Raw genomic sequence first — 12648 nt, 5'->3', positions numbered from 1 at the left:
TGTCTGTGTGTGTGTGTGCGTGTCTGTGTGTGTGTGTATCTGTGTGTGTGTGTGTGCATGCATGTGTGTGTCTGTGTGTGTGTGTCTGTATGTGTGGATCTATGTGTGTGTGCGTGCGTGTGTGTGCATGTGTGTGGGTCTGTGTGTGTGTGTCTGTGTGTGCGTTCGTGTGTTTGTGTGTGTGCCTGTGCCTCTGTGTGTGTGTGTGTGCCTGTGTGTGTGTATATGTGCCCCTGTGTGTGTGTGTGTGCATACGTGCCTGTGTGTGTGTGTGTGTGTGTGTGCCCGTGTCTTTGTGTGTGTGTGTCTGTGTGCGTGCATGCCTGTGTGTGTGTGTGTGTGTGCCTGTGTCTGTGTGTGTGTGTGTGGTAAAAGCAATGACTGCAGATGCTGGAAACCAGATTCTGGATTAGTGGTGCTGGAAGAGCACAGCAGTTCAGGCAGCATCCAAGTAGCTTCGAAATCGACGTTTCGGGCAAAAGCCCTTCATCAGGAATAAAGGCAGTGAGCCTGAAGTGTGGAGAGATAAGCTAGAGGAGGGTGGGGGTGGGGGGAAAGTAGCATAGAGTACAATGGGTGAGTGGGGGAGGGGATGAAGGTGATGGGTCAAGGAGGAGAAGGTGGAGTGGATAGGTGGAAAAGGAGATAGGCAGGTAAGACAAGTCCGGACAAGTCATGGGGACAGTTGCTGAGCTGGAAGTTTAGAACTAGGGTGAGGTGGGGGAAGGGGAAATGAGGAAACTGTTGAAGTCCACATTGATGCCCTGGGGTTGAAGTGTTCCAAGGCGGAAGATGAGGCGTTCTTCCTCCAGGCGTCTGGTGGTGAGGGAGCGGCGGTGAAGGAGGCCCAGGACCTCCATGTCCTCGGCAGAGTGGGAGGGGGAGTTGAAATGTTGGGCCACGGGGCGGTGTGGTTGATTGGTGCGGGTGTCCCGGAAATGTTCCCTAAAGCGCTCTGCTAGGAGGCGCCCAGTCTCCCCAATGTAGAGGAGACCGCATCGGGAGCAACGGATACAATAAATGATATTAGTGGATGTGCAAGTAAAACTTTGATGGATGTGGAAGGCTCCTTTAGGGCCTTGGATAGAGGTGAGGGAGGAGGTGTGGGCGCAGGTTTTACAGTTCCTGCGGTGGCAGGGGAAAGTGCCAGGATGGGAGGGTGGGTTGTTTGGGGGCGTGGACCTGACCAGGTTGTCGTGGAGGGAACGGTCTTTGCGGAAGGCGGAAAGGGGTGGGGAGGGAAATATATCCCTGGTGGTGGGGTCTGTTTGGAGGTGGCGGAAATGTCGGCGGATGATTTGGTTTATGCGAAGGTTGGTAGGGTGGAAGGTGAGCGCCAGGGGCGTTCTGTCCTTGTTACGGTTGGAGGGGTGGGGTCTGAGGGCGGAGGTGTGGGATGTAGACGAGATGCGTTAGACGGCATCTTTAACCACGTGGGAAGGGAAATTGCGGTCTCTAAAGAAGGAGGCCATCTGGTGTGTTCTGTGGTGTGTGTCTGTATCTGTCTGTGCCTCTGTGTGTGTGTGTGTGTGTCTGTGCGCGTACGTGTCTGTGTGTGTGTGTGTCTGTGTGCGTGTATACCACATTTTCTGCTGAAATTGTAAATGTCGCTCAATCAGCATCCCCATAGCCATACCTATGGCAATTTCCACTTGATTGCACTGCTATAAATTAGTGCCCCTGCTCATTTAGTTTGTACAGTCCTATACTCATATAAGTTACAACATGTCACCTGACTGCTTGCTCAGATAAACATTCTGGAGATCGCCAACATTCTGGCGTTGGAGGAGTTAACAAAAGGTGTTGTCAGGACAACTGACAGTCAGACTGTTGAACTTTCCTTCCATATAATTTTGCATGAACTTTCAATTGGAGATAAATTGGGGACCCACTGAGTTTGGTTCCAGTGAGTCTGGCAAGTGAGGTGTGAAAAGCAATTACGAGCGAGAATACATGGCAGAGGTCCTCACTAAGAAGGGACTACTTTGCCAGCTTTGTAAAAACTGACCTCAGTTGAGTTTGCTGATGCAATAAACAAGATGGCAAGAGGTTTTTTGATGGTGTTTTTTTACCTGGGTGGGTAAATAACAGGCAACAATATTTAGACAGCCCAAAGAGATAAGGAGAGAAAGAGCACAAGATGTTGGGCACAACAGTTTTACAACAGCACCACTGCTTTACTATGGGAAGAATTAATCACGGTTACTCCAGCATCCCATGCTGATGCAAGTTGACTTGTAGTAATCAGGACCGTCCCTTGATATTTTGGTTTGATGATGTCTGGATTACTAGAGATAGGATCTTGAAAATGCTGCTCCTTTATTCAGTACCTTTTCAATCAAGAAGGATAGGTCCTCCTCAGTCAAGAAAGACTCCTGGAATCACTATATTTAAAATTTTCATCTTCATGTTTAGTCTTTTCCTGGCCTCACCTTTTCTGATGTCAGTACCCTCCTCCAGTATCGTATTTCCGCATTAAAACGTTGTTCTCTTGCACCTTGTGTTTCTGCCCCTCTCCATACCTGACCATTGACAACCAGAACTGGACCCAAAGTTCAGCCATCCCTCCAATGATCCATTCCTCTCTCTACCTCGTTCCTCTCCTTTTTTACCCTCATCTCAGACATGCTGCAGTGCTCCAGTGAAGCTCAGCGCAAGCTGGAAGAATAGCACCTCATTTTCTACTTGGGGACCCTGCAGCCTTCTGAACTCAATATCGAGTTCACTAACTTTAGGGCTTGAGCTCTCCCATGTCCTTACCTCTCCACCCACACACCAGGCTTGTTATCACACAGTCTGTTATTGCACACAACCCATTGTTAGCCAATAACAGTCTCCATTAACAGCTATTCACTCTCCTAGCCTGATCTTTACCCACTCCTTTGTCTAACTGTTCTTCTCTCTCTTTGGTCTCTATCCCCATCTATTGTTTATTCCTTACCCCCTCCCCCTACCTTACCTTTGCAAATAAACTGACAGTTTCATAGCTACCATCATTTGGAGATGTCCATGTTGGACTGGGGTGTACAAAATCACACAACACCAGGTTATAGTCCAACAGGTTTAATTGGAAGCACTAGCTTTTGGAGCGCTGCTCCTTCATCAGGTGGTTGTGATGAAGGAGCACCTGATGATGAAAGAGTGGCGCTCTGAAAGCTAGTGCTTCCAATTAAACCTGTTGGACAATAGCTGCCATCAGTTCTGAGGAAGGGTCACCGGACCCGAAACATTGACAGGGAGTTGGGAATCAGAGCCACATATCTGAGAGGGGGGCAGTTGTATGATGGGGCAGTGACAAGATGTAGTGGCTCTATCGGGAAGGTTATTCACCTGATGGAACAAAGGGATCGGTTAAAGTGTGTCTGCTTTAACGCAAGGAGTGTCAGAAATAAGTGATGAACTTAGAGCATGGATCAGTACTTGGAACTATGATGTTGTGGCCATGACAGAGATGTGGGTTTCACAGGGGCAGGAATGTTCCAGGGTTTAGAACATTTAAAAAGAACAGGGAAGGTGAAAAAGGAGGAGGTGGTGTAGCATTGCTAATCAGAGAGTGCATCACAGCTACAGAAGCGAAGGTTGCCGAGGAAGGTTTGTCCACTGAGTCAGTATGGGTGGAAGTTAGGAACTGCAAGGCAGCAGCCACCTCATTGGGGGCTTTCTACGGATGACCTAATAGCGTAGGGAGATTGAAGAAGTCATCGGCGGGCAGATTTTGGAAAAATGCAGATGTAGCAGGATTGTTGTTATGGGTGACTTCAACTTTCCCAATATCGACTGGAACCTCCTTGGCGCAGATGGTTTGGATGGAACCGTTTTTGTCAGGTGTGTTCAGGAGAGTTTCCTTACTCAGTATGTAGACAGGCTGATGAGGGGAGAGGCCATTTTGGATTTGGTGCTCAGCAATGAGCCAGGAAAGGTGTCAGACCTCGCGGTGGGAGAACACTTTGGCGACAGTGACCACAGCTGCCTCACATTTACCACAGCCTTGGAGAGGGAAAGGAGCAGTTACCAAGGGAAGATATTTAATTGGGGAAAAGGAAATTATGACGCTATCAGACAGGAGTTGGGAAGTACAGGTTGGGAGCAATTGTTCCACAGAAAGGGCACAGCAGACACATGGAGACTGTTTAAGGAGCAGTTGTTGCAAATGATGCACAAATTTATTCCTCTGGGGCAGGTAAGAAGGGGTAAGATTAAGGAACCTTGGACGACAAGAGCAGGGGAGCTTCTCGTCAAAAGGAAGAAGGCAGCTTATGTAAGGTGGAGGAAGCAAAGATCTAGCACAGCTTTAGAGGATTACAGGATTACTAGAAAGGAGCTCAGAAGTGGACTGAGGACAGCCAGCAAGGGGCACAAAAAAGGCTTGGCAGGAAGGATTAGGGAGAACCAAAAGGCATTTTACTCATATGTGAGGAAACGAGAATGATCAGGGAGAAGGTAGGGCCGATCAGGGAGAGTGGAGGGAATTTGTACGTGGAGTCTGAGCAAATAGGGGAAACCCTAAATGAGTTATTTGCTTCGGTTTTCACTCAGGCAAGGGACCTTGTTGTGAATGAGAACTTTGAAGAGCTGGGAAACAGGCTTGAACAGAGCAAGATTTATAAAGTTGATATGCTGGAACGTTTGGCAGACATTAAGATTGATAAGGCCCCAGGGCCAGACCAGATTTATCCTCGGCTCCTCCGGGAAGTGAGAAAGGAGGTTGCTAAACCACAGGCGAAGATCTTTGCTTCCTCACTCTCCACAGGAGTCGTACAAGAGGATTGGGAAGGAGGCAAATGTTATTCCTCTTTTCAAGAAGGGGAATAGGGAAATCTCTGGCAATTACTGATCAGTCAGTCTTACATCTGTGGTCAGCAAGGTTTTGCAAAGAATTCTGAGGGGTAAGAGTTATGACTATTTGGAAAAGCATAGTGTGATTACATGGCTTTGTGAGGGGCAGGTCATGCATCACAAATCTTATTGAGTTGTTTGAAGAGGTGACAAAACAGGTCGAGCAGTGGATATGGTGTATATGGACTTCAGCAAGGCATTTGATAAGGTTCCCCATGGTAGGCTCATTCATAAAGTCAGGATGCACGGGATACAGGGAGATTTGGCTATCTGGATTCAGAATTGGTTGGCTGACAGAAGGCAGAGAGTGGTTGTAGATGGAGAGTATTCTGCCTGGGGGTCAGTGGTGAGTGGTGTCCCGCAGCGCTCTGTTCTTGGGCCTCTGCTCTTTTTAGTTTTTAATAAATGACTTGGATATGGAGGTTGAGGGGTGGATTATTACATTTGCCAATGACACAAAGCTTGGAGGTGCTGTTGATAGTATCGAGGGTTATTGCAGGCTGTAGCGCGACATAGACAGGATGCAGAGCTGGGCTGAGAAATGGCAGATGGAGTTCAACCTGGATAAACGCAAAGTGATGCATTTTAGAAGGTCGAATTTGAATGCTGAATATAGGATTATAGACAGGATTCTTGGCAGCATGGAGGAACAGAGGGATCTTAGTGTTTAAGTGCTTAGATCCCTCAAAGGAAAGACACAGAGGCTTTGGAAAGGGTGCAAACAAGGTTTACTAGGATGCTGCCTGGACTGGTGGGCTTGCCTTACGAAGAGAGATTGACTAAGTTTGGACTTTTCTCGCTGGAGAGAAGGAGGAAGAGAGGTGACCTGATCGAATTTATACAAGGTAATGCAAGGCATGGATAGACTCAATAGCCAGACACATTTCCCCAGGGCAGGATTGACTGGTAGGAGGGGTGATAGTTTTAAGGAGTTAGGAGGAAGGTATAGAGGAGATGTCAGAGGTAGGTTCTTCACACAGAAAGTTGTGAATGCATGGAATGCAAGTGACTGTTGGACATGCACATGGACAGCAGTGAATTGAGGGGTGCGGAGGTTAGGTTATTTTCTTTTAGATTAGGAATAATCCTCGGCACAACATCGTGGGCCGAAGGGCCTGTTCTGAGTTGTACATTTCTATGTTCTATGTTCTATTAAATCTGATTTCTCTCCACAGGTGTTGCCAGACCTGCTGAGCTTTTCCTGCAAGTTCTGTTTTCGTTTCAAATGTTGGTTTTGAGTCAAGATCTTTAGCAGAGAAGTTGAAAAAACTGGAGGAATAACAAAACCGTGGAATGATTACAATAAGATGAAGACAGGCGAGGTAGGATCAAGAGACAGAGGAATTCCAGAAGCAGCTGATAAAGAAACTGCATCATTTTTATTCCCAACACAAATCTCACAGTACTGTGAGTAACCACCACAAATATGATTAATTCCTCCTGTGGGATTGAAGAGATTTGATTCTGTGCCATGGTGTCCAACACATTTCAATACAAGCCAGCACAATGTTTCCCTGGCAATACACAGGGATGGTTGTCTGTTCTGTTACTGAGAGATAGGATGAGTTGCAAATTGACACGTACACAACTGAGGAGGTACAGGCTATCAGTGAAGGCAGGTAAGTGCTAATCTGAAAATCCAGAGAAAGAAGATAATCTCAGATTGAGGATCAGGATAGTTACGAAATGGAAGATTCAGAAGATCAAGCCTACAGATAAAATGGGGCGATATATTGGCCGGATGACGTGTGAATTCCTTGCAGTAAGAAGGAATTCGGATTTATTTTGTGCTTTTACATCCTTCACACATGGGGGGTGGAATATTTTTGAAGAACGGTCAGAACAATAGAGAAAAACAATTGGCACAGAATAAGGTCTGGTTCAATGATTTTGACTGAGGGATAAATGTTGGCCAGGATGCATCTTGATCTTTGTGCATTGCTGTCTCCTTCCAATCATACAGACTCACAATGCTTCTGTATTGCCCAGCCTTTTAGTGTAGAGACAAAGTCAGGCAGCTCACATTAATTGTCAGCAATGATCAGTCAGGAGTTGGGCATGTTAATGTAATATCAATGTCAGATCTATAGTAGGTGCCAGCAGTTTACAAGGCCAACACACTGAATAGTCTGCAACCAAGGAGGAGGTGGTAGTTGCAGTGTTACCACTGCACTGGCCAGAATCCAGGCTGGTGTTCTGGGGACACGTCTTTAAATCTCACCAGGCTCGATATGAAATTCAAATTCCATAAAATCTGGAATAAAGAGCCGGCTTTGTGGCAACCAAGTAACTACTGCCAATTGTCACAAAAAAAACTACCTGTTCTAATTTCTCATGCTGCCTTTCCTGGCTGATTAGATTAGATTAGATTAGATTACTTACAGTGTGGAAACAGGCCCTTCGGCCCAACAAGTCCACACCGCCCCGCCGAAGCGCAACACACCCATACCCCTACATTTACCCCTTACCTAACACTACGGACAATTTAGCATGGCCAATTCACCTGACCTGCACATCTTTGGACTGTGGGAGGAAACCGGAGCACCCGGAGGAAACCCACGCAGACACGGGGAGAATGTGCAAACTCCACACAGTCAGTCGCCTGAGGCGGGAATTGAACCCAGGTCTCTGGCGCTGTGAGGCAGCAGTGCTAACCACTGTGCCACCGTGCCGCCCAATTAGGGTCCCACTAATCTGAACATGGTTACAACTTCCTACTGTATTGGAGGGACACTGTGCAGCTACATTGGAACAAGGTCCACTGTGTGAAAGGTCCATGTCCAGGCATCCTATAGCCCAACATGTCCGAATCCTCCTTGCCCCATTGTACTGAGGACAGTGCTAAAGCATCGTTTGTGTCCTGCTTATACTGACTGTTCACATTACCGAGGAGCGGTTTTGTTTCTGATCGTCCCCTGACGGGTTCATTGGAACAGTGGTCAGTGACAGAAGATTGTTGTACAGGCATATACAGAGAAATTGAGGTAGAGTGAAAATACCATTGAGATCAGGACCAGCAGCAACGTACAGCCACTACTCAACAGCTACCATATGAAGAAGTTTGTCCAGAAGGTCATCTCAGAATGTGAAGGAGGTAGAGGAGGCCCAGTCTATCATTCTCAATGCCATTTCCTTTGACTAGGTGAGGCAGTGTCACCAGAGACTGAGGATGCCCCAAGACGCTATTACAGAACTGTGTTATCTGTTGGAACAGGACCTCCTGAAGGGATGGGTAGCCATTCTGTCCTAATGGTTGTCAAGGTGACAGCTGCTTAAATGTTTATGCAATTGACTGCTTCCAAGGATTCACTGGAGAACCGTGTGGGATCTCTCAATCCTTAGCCCATAAATGTACCAAGGCTGATACTGATGCATTTTGTGCATGATCACACCACTTCATCACACTTCCCCTTCAACGATGCAGCGTAGACAATAGACTTTGCCAATATTACTGGCTTCTCCCAGGCACAGGGTGCCATTGGTGAAACTTGGATTGTGCTGATAGAGCCATAAAATAAAATGGCTGACTTTCATCAACAGAAAAGACTTCCATTCAGTAAATTTGCAAGTCTTCTGTGATCACAAGTACTGTGTCTAGAGACTGCATCAGATACCTGACTAAAGCAGAGAATTGGGCTAAAGGAGACATTTTCAGATTGGGAACCTGGTACAAGGGGAATGCCAAGAGATCAGTGTTGCAGCCACAATTATCTAATATATAAGTGAATGTATAATTCCAAATTTGAGTATTATGTAAAATAGGTGGGAAGGTAAGTAGTGAGGATGACATAGAGTTTGCAAAGGGATACAGACAGATTAAGTAAGGGGTCAAAATTTGGCAGATGCAACACAATGGAGGGCAAAATGAGGTTATGCACTTTGGCAGGATGAATAGAGGAGCAGAAAACAGCAGCACAGAGGAATTTAGGGATCCTCGGGCAGAAATCACAAAACACTAGCATTTGCGTTCAGCAGGTATTAGGGAAGACAAATTGACTGCTGGCCTTTACTTCAAAGTGAGTATAAAATAAAGAAGTCTCGCTAAAACTATCCCAAACATAAATCAAACCTTAAATCAAACCATCACCTTGGGTATTCTGAACAAGTTTGGTCCACCTACCTATGGAAAGAAATATTGGCATTGTAGGTAGACCAGAGAAAGTTTGCTACATTGTGTTCTGCTGGGGCAGCACGGTGGCTCAGTAGTTAGCACTGCTGCCTCACAGTGCCAGGGACCCAGGTTCAATTCCTGTCTTGAGCAACTGTCTGTGTGGAGTTTGCACATTCTCCCTGTGTCTGCATGGGTTACCTCCAGGTGCTCCGGTTTCCTCCCACAGTCCAAAGAAAAACAGGTTAGGTGAATTGGCCATGCTAAATTGCCCATAGTGTTAGGTGCATTAGTCAGAGGTAAATGTAGGGGAATAGGTTTGGGTGGGCTGCTCCTTGGAGGGTCGGTGTGGACTTGTTGAGCCGAAGGGCCTGTTTGCACATTGTATGGAATCTAATCTAATCTACATTGATTCTGGATATGGAGGGGCTGATCTATGAGGCGAGATTGAGTAGGTTGAGTCTGGACTCGTTAGGAGTCAGAAGAATGAGAGGCAACCATTTTGAAACATACAAGATTCGAAGGGATTTGACAGGGTAGATGCGGAAAGGTTGTTTCGCCCTGTGGGAGAGTCTAGGATCAGAGGGCATCACCTCAGAATAAGGGATCACACATTTAAGACAGAAATGAGGTATATTTTCTCTCAGAGATAGAGAATCTGTGGAATTCTTTACCACAGAAGGCTGTTGAGGTTAGATTGTTACAAATGTTCAAGGCTGAGATAGACTGGGAGAATTAGGATTATCAAATCAGCCATGATCAAACTCAGATCAAAGGCAGAGCAAACTCAATGCGCTGAATGGTCTCCTTCCATTCCATGTCTTATGGTACCCTGGAAACTGCCATGATGCAAACATCCTTGAGAACTTTGAGGTCTGTGCTTCACTGCTGTGTGATTTTTGTTCTGTGATCTGTAATCTCACTTGCCTTTGAATCTTCTCCTAAACCTCCCTTCTGTTCCACTCTTGTTCCCCTTTTCCTTCTTCTCCTTTTTTATATTACCCACCACTTTTCCACTTCTCCTTTCGGCTTTATTTAAGACATAAATGTTAACTCTGTTTCTATCTCCATAGATGCTGCCAGATGTGTTGAATTTCTCTGGCACTTTCATTTCAGCTATCCAGGGTCTGTAGGACTTTGTCTTTATGAGCTGAGTTTAACATCTCAAGACTGCACTCTTGGACGGCAGTACTCTTTTGGTACTGTATGAAGTGTCACCTTATGTATTCTAGCACTGGAGTGTCGCAGAGTCATAGAGATGTACGACACAGAAACAGACCCTTTGGTCTAACTCATCCATGCTGACCAGATATTCGAAATTACTTCAGTCATTTGACTCATGTCCTTCTAAACCCTTCCTATTCATATACCCATCCAGGAGCCTTTTCAATGTTGTAATTGTACCAGCCTCCACCACCACCCTTGGAAACTTGCTCCTCCATGTACATATCCCCACTGTCTGCTGGAAAAAGTTTCTGTTTAAACCTTTGCTCTTTCAACTTAAACTCATGCCCTCTAGTTTTGGACTCACCTACACTGGGAAAAAGAGATTGACTATTCACCCTAACCATGCCCTTCACGATTTTATAAACTCTCTAAGGTCACCCCTCAGCCTCTGATGCTCCAAGGAAAACTGCCCCAGCCTATTCAACCTCTCCCTATAGCTCAAAGCCTCCAACCCTGGCAACATCCTTGTAAATCTTTTCTGAACCCTTTCAAGTTTCGCAACATCCTTCCTGTAGCCAGGGTAGGGAAGAAGGCATTCGGTTCGCTTACCTTTATTGGAACATGGGCCTATCTGAATTAGATCGGATCTTTAGACCTATTTGGCCTGGAACTTGAGCCCACTGCCTGTCCAAGGTTAAGAGCAGTTTCCCTCACCTTTTGTTTTCAGTCAAATGAAACATTTCTTGTGAAACCTTGGGACGGCCTCAAATAAAATGGTGGGTGATCAGAGCAGGAATGGGGCAGTAAAGTTAGTGACTCACACCTGGAACTTTAAAAGCACCAGAGTTCTATTCCTGCATGGATGTAGAAATAGGGTCTGAGTGAAACGATAAATGCCAATGATCATGGCTTCTTCATGTTTCATGGAACATCAACAGTTAAACATTGGTACTGAAATGCTTGTGTTTTTCTGAATCTTTCAAATCCTCCTTTTGTAAGTTTACCTCAACTATGAGTTAAATATTTAGGTTCTCACAAAGCGTAACTTAACACAACGTTCCAGATATAGCTTGAAAGATAATAACATGAAGAGAGAACAGGTTTTGAAAGTGCACTGATCTGTGTATTTTAAAGCTCATTTGATCTAGCCATTGACATTTGAGATTTTATTGACCTAGAGCAGTCTAATTATTTGAAATAACTTGCATATATATCATTTAATAGCCGGATGCACCTAGTTTTTGGCATCTGGCTGGTTGGTTTCTAAATCTTAGACAACTAATCATCACTGTGCCACAGAATGGAACCTCCCAATGTCAGTATTACACGTCGATGTCTCCCGAAATGAGGCCATTCAGGCACTCCCTACAATATAAGTATGATGACTACTCCTGTTCTCCTTTCCATTCCCCAAGGTTGACAGGCAGTCAGCCAAACTCCTGGAGCTCCCTGACTTACTTCTGTTTTAAAAGGAAAGCAGTTTTAAGTGACGAGGTAACCTCTTTTGCAGGAGAGGTGGCTGGTCCTGTGGAATGAATCAGCGGCCATTGTCCTCTTCCTGAAGCTGGTGTGAAGTCCAGTAGAAGGCAAATGCATGGAAAGATGAGAAGGCCGAGAAGTTTAAATCCTGGACACATAAATATAGCAAGTCCTTGGACAGAGGAAGGAAAAGATTCACCAGAATAATAGCAGAGTTTGCATGTGTGGTTAAAATGAATAAAAAATAGAAATACATGGAAATACAACTTGGGTGCTGTATTAAAGCTTTACCAATCCACATTGGTATATACAGTTCTTGGGTCATCAACTTCACCCATTGTACCAGTGTTCTCACCCCAGAATTTTGTAGAATCACAGAGTAACAGGCCATTGGGTAAAACTAGTCCATGTTCCACTGGAACCTTTATTTCAATCAGTCTTAGAAAAAAACTCATTTGCCCTCTGATATTGCAGCGCACAAGAATAATTGCCTTTTGAACGACAACAACTTTAATTTAAATGGCACTTTCAGTTTGCTGGAACGTTGCAGAGCGAGAAATTGATCCTGACCAACAAATGGCGATTAGAATAGATGACGAAAATCTTGAATGAAGAGAATCCATCAGAAGTTGGCACTCAACCACTTGAGGAGGTAATAGCATAAGTTACCAAATGTTTTAAAGGAAGAGAGAAGGGCAAAGCAAGAAGGAATTTATATTTACTCAGTGCCTATCGTAATGACTGTAGTCCCAAAGTATTTCACAGCTAACGAATTTCCACAGTCACTGTTGTGAGACATGGCAGCCATTCAGCACACTCAAGCAACAATGCTCTCCTGACCAGAGGATCTGTTTTTATAATGTAGATTTGGTGATAAAGGTTGATCAGGACACCAGAGAAAACTTTTCTGTTCTTTTTGTAAACAATGCCAATCACTGTTTTACATCTGCAGAAGATGGCAAATGGAATTCGATTTAACTTTTCATCCAAATGCAAGCACCTCTGAGTGTACATCAGTCTCTTCCACTGACTGACATGACATTGATTTTCCATTTTTG

The sequence above is a fragment of the Chiloscyllium punctatum genome, chromosome 40 (genome assembly GCF_047496795.1).
Source record: "Chiloscyllium punctatum isolate Juve2018m chromosome 40, sChiPun1.3, whole genome shotgun sequence".
Taxonomy (NCBI): Eukaryota; Metazoa; Chordata; class Chondrichthyes; order Orectolobiformes; family Hemiscylliidae; genus Chiloscyllium; species Chiloscyllium punctatum.
This window is presented reverse-complemented; position numbering follows the sequence as displayed.